General features: G+C 40.6%; 1 pseudogene across 1 annotated transcript; it reads left to right on the forward strand.

The window, feature by feature from the left end:
* Positions 1 to 2,468: 2,468 nt before the first annotated feature.
* Positions 2,469 to 3,618, forward strand: LOC103268595 (annotated as a pseudogene). Its single transcript, XR_504827.1, has one exon. The product of XR_504827.1 is annotated as an actin, cytoplasmic 1-like (transcript).
* The last annotated feature ends 1,236 nt before the right edge of the window (positions 3,619 to 4,854 follow it).

Raw genomic sequence — 4,854 nt, forward strand, 5'->3', positions numbered from 1 at the left:
TAGTGATGTTGAAAATGTGGATCCTGTATAGAATTTCCTGTTGCCCCTATCGATTTTGCCATTGTTTCAGGAGAATAAAGAAGATATTGCCGTTCTGCAAGCTCAGATATCTACAAACAGCAAAATATCATTTCATAGATGACTAAAACTGAAAGAAGATTAGAAAATTAATATATAAGCACTAAGGTCCTACATGGTAATTATCGTTTACTATTAAATTTAGCCCTGAGTTTCTTGCAATAGAAAATTCAATGAATTAAATGGTTTTTACACTTTATAGGACAAATAATAAATTTCATGCCTTAGGAGAAAAATTTAGCTTTTTACAGCACCTAAGTCTGAAAGAAATGTCTCACATAAATCTCACACAGGTTATATTGAATAATAGAGTCAAAATAATTCCTAAAGCAATTCTTTTTTTCATTTCATCTATATCATAGAATTTATTTGCATGATGGAATTAAAGAAATATTTTTAAAGTGTCCACAGCAAAGTTGACATTAAATGCTTATAAAGTATTAGCTATGGTTAGTTATTATTAGCTCCAAGAGTAATGCAATTATAAAATTGTCACTGTGCCCTCTACCTTTATCATGGGAATGTGATGTATCACACTCAGAGCTTCCAAGGTGAGTCTGCTTAGAATAACCAGTCAGGATAATCCTCAGCTACATCACTCAGTGACAAGTTCTGGATGGTATAGTACACCGAGTGAGTGACAAACTCTAAGACATGTACCATCTACTTTCTTCAATATTTAGATTATAGTGGTTTTTTAAAAATTATTTTTCTTCCAGACTTGGAGGATTTATCTTGTAGCTTTGAACTTGTACACAATCATCTTTCACCCACAAAGATACAGTTTGAGGTGAAGGCAAAGAAGAAAGAAGTAAAGATCCCAAGTCTGTCATATTAACATCACCTCAGAATGACTGTGAATCCTACCCTAAAATGCCAATATGAGTCAATAAATTTCCATTTGATTGAACTCTTTTGAACTATTTTTTGTTTATTTGTATGTAAAATAATTTCAAACAAAACAATGAGAATGTTATAACTTTATTCTCAATATAATTTATGGGCTTAAAACTATATCTCATATAATAACAATGGTTTTAGACAGAGGATGAATCAATAAATTTAAAATTTTTGAGTTTTTGACATGTCAATCAAAACTCAAAATTATATACTCAAGATTATTAGTGAGAATATTCTTTTTATACTAGTTACTATTTTGAAATTCATGCTTTTATGCACACAAATATACCTGATCATTAAAACATACAAAAAGAACACAGAAAAAAGTAAACAATAACCAACAGCTTCACAAACCAAAAAATAAAAAAAAAAATACAGGATAAAATGTGATACAGACTTTGAAGATTTATTTTTTAAAAGAGAAATATATACTAATGGAGATTTGCATATATAATTTTATTTGTGTTGTCATATCATATAAGCAAGTCCAAACGTCTTGTTTCTTATCAAATGGATTAATTTTCTTTTCTTTTCTTTTCTTTTTCTTTTTAGTCAGAATCTCATTCTTTTGCCCAGGCTGGAGTGCAGTGGCACGTTTGTGGCCATCACAGCCTCAGCCTGTTAGGCTCAGGTCATCCTTATGCCTCAGCTTTCCAAGTAACTGGAACTACAGGAGTGCACCACCATGCCCAGCTAATTTTGTGTGTGTGTGTGTTTTTGAGACAAGGTCTCACTTTGTTGCTCAGGCTGGTCTCAAACCGATAGGCTCAGGCAATTCCAAATAGATCAATTTTTAATCTCTAAGGGAACGCCTGCTTATAGATTGGAATAGGTTAAAGATCACAGATAAGTAGAAGTGTAAAGTGGAGGGCTGTTATTCTCTTACTCATGATGCTGAGACGAGATCTAGCACCATCCTGGAATTGGCAGCCACAGTTAAATTTCTAAAAGAGCAAGAGTTTCAGAGATAAATTACTTGAAAAATAGAAATGGTGACCAAACACTTCAATAACTTGAGGCTAAGAAGATTGAAGAAAGAATAACACAATGAACTGTACTCAGCAGTGGGCAGAGCCAGCAAGAAATAAAATGAAATAAATAGTTTTTTCATTTTTATTTTAGAATGAAATGTGACATATGTGATACTTGATTATGTATTAAACTCATACAATATATACATCTGCTGTTATATATGATTCTTGGAGAAATTATCTCAATAAAAAATGAATTTCAGAATACGATTTTACATTGGTGCACTGATGTCTGAGAAATTATACTAGTTTTAAATAAAGATTTAATCACTTCACAGCATATTCACTGTATAAGTATTTTCAATATACAGCTTTTCCTACACAAATTATTGAAGTCTATTTAATTTCATTTAAAAGCAGTTTTAATCATTGAATGATTTAGTGGTTTGATTTTAAGAAACCTGTCTCCGACCTTCGAGACCCCGTCCGCGGGTTCGCGCCGACCCGTGCCCTCGCTCCGCCGCTGGTCCACGCCTCTCCGGCTCGTCATGGACGGTGATATCGCTGCGCTCGTCGTTGACAACGGCTCCGGCATGTGCAAGGCCGGCTTCGGGGGCGACGACGCCCCCCGGGCCATCTTCCCTTCCATCGTGGGACGCCCGCGGCATCAGGGTGTGATGGTGGGCATGGGCCAGAAGGACTCCTACGTGGGCGACGAGGCCCAGAGCGAGAGAGGCATCCTGACCCTGAAGTACCCCATCGAGCCCGGCATCGTCACCAACTGGGACGCCATGGGGAAGATCTGGCACCACACCTTCTACAACAAGCCGCGTGTCGCCCCCGACGAGCACCCCGTGCTGCTGACCGAGGCTCCCCTGAACCCCAGCGCCAACCGGGAAAAGGGACCCAGATCATGTTCGAGACCTTCAACACCCCAGCCATGTACGTGCCCATCCAGGCTGTGCGGTCCCTGTACGCCTCTGGCAGCACCACTGGCATCGGGATGGACTCCGGGGACGGGGGACACCCACACCGTGCCCATCTACGAGGGTACGCCCTCTCCCACGCCATCCTGCGTGGGGGCCTGGCTGGCCGGGACCTGACAGACTACCCCATGAAGATTCTCACCGAGCGTGTCTGCAGCTTCCCCGCCACTGCCGAGCAGGACATGGCGCTGACATCAAGGAGAAGATGGGCTACGTCGCCCTGGACTTCGAGCCGGAGATGGCCACCGCCGTGTCCTCCTCCTCCCTGGAGAAGAGCTACGAGCTGCCCGACGGCCGGGTGATCACCATCGGCCACGAGCGGTTCCGCTGCGCCAGCCTCTCTTCCAGCCTTCCTTCCTGGGCATGGAATCGTGAGGCATCCACGAAAGCAACTTCAGCTCCATCTTGAAGGGTGATGTGGACATCCGCAAGGAGCTGGACGCCACACGGTGCCGCCCAGCGGTACCACCATGTACCCAGGCATCGCTGACAGGATGCAGGAGATCACTGCCCTGGCGCCCAGCACGATGAAGATCAAGATCCTCGTACCCCCTGAGCGCAGGTACTCCGTGTGGATTGGCGGCTCCATCCTGGCCTCGCTGTCCACCTTCCAGCCGATGTGAATCAGCAAGCCGGAGTACGACCAGTCCGGCCCCTCCATCAAGCACCGCAAGTGCTTCTAGGCTGACTGACTAGCGCGTTCCACCCTTTCTTGACAAACCTAACTTGCGCAGAAAATAAGATGAGATTGGCATGGCTTTAATTGTTTTTTGTTTGTTTGTTTGTTTGTTTGGGGGGAGGGGATGTGGCTTGATGACTCTCAGGATTTAAAAACTGGAACGGTGAAGGTGACAGCGAGTTGGAGCATCCCCAAAGTTCTACAACGTGGCCAAGGGCTTTGATTGTATATTGTTCTTTTTTTTAATAGTCATTCCAAATATCGTGAGATGCATTGTTACAGAAACTCCCTTGTCCTCCCAAAAGTCGACCCACTTCTCTCTCAGGAGAGTAGCCCAGTTCTCTGCTGGTCCACACGGGGGAGGAAACAGCATTGCTTTTGTGTAAATTATGTAATGCAAATTTTTAAAATCTTCGCCTTGATTCTTTTTTATTTGTTTTATTTTGAATGATCAACCACCGTGGCCCCCCTTTTTGTCCCCGACTGGAGATGTATGAAGGTTTTTGTCTCCCTGGGAGTGGGTGGAGGTGTGGAGGCAGCCAGGGCTTACCTGTACACTCACTTGAGAGAAGTTCAATAAAAGTGCACACCTGAAAAAAAAAAAAAGAAAGAAAGAAAACTGTTTCCAAAGACATGAAGCATACACCAGGAATATCAACATCTTTTCATCTAAATACTTGATAAAGTGTTAAATAAATACTTATTGAACTTAGATATTTACAGAATACTAAATTAACTAGATTTTATAACAGTTTTGCATTTGTCACTATATTTTTATAAACCGGAAAACAAATAGAAAAACTTTTTTAGTCTGCTTTCTATCAACTATTGAAATGGTTGGTACCTGTGCTTCCATTTTAGAGTATCAGTCTCACTGGATTAATGAAAATTATGTTGAAACACTGGTTAATTTTTTGTGATTGTTTATAAATGTTTGCTTTGTTGTCTACATTTATTTAAATAGAGGCAAAGAGAATCAAATTATTTCAGATCCTAACTATGCACAAAACAGTGTTCAGTGCTCAGAACAATTAAAAAGAACTACTATCTTCCTCTGTAATGTCATCCAAGTTGACAAGCCTTAGAAATAAAAGGATAAAACTCCTCACTCATAATTAGCCAGTATATACTGATGAAATAATTAAATAAAATATGTTTTGCTTAAACACATGATCATCAATTTACAATTCATTCCATCATCACTGATTTGTAATTGAACTGAATTAGTCAAATAATTTCA

Source organism: Carlito syrichta, unplaced genomic scaffold (assembly GCF_000164805.1).
Source record: "Carlito syrichta isolate Samal-C Ts95f unplaced genomic scaffold, Tarsius_syrichta-2.0.1 Scaffold308853, whole genome shotgun sequence".
In the NCBI taxonomy this organism is placed as follows: domain Eukaryota; kingdom Metazoa; phylum Chordata; class Mammalia; order Primates; family Tarsiidae; genus Carlito; species Carlito syrichta.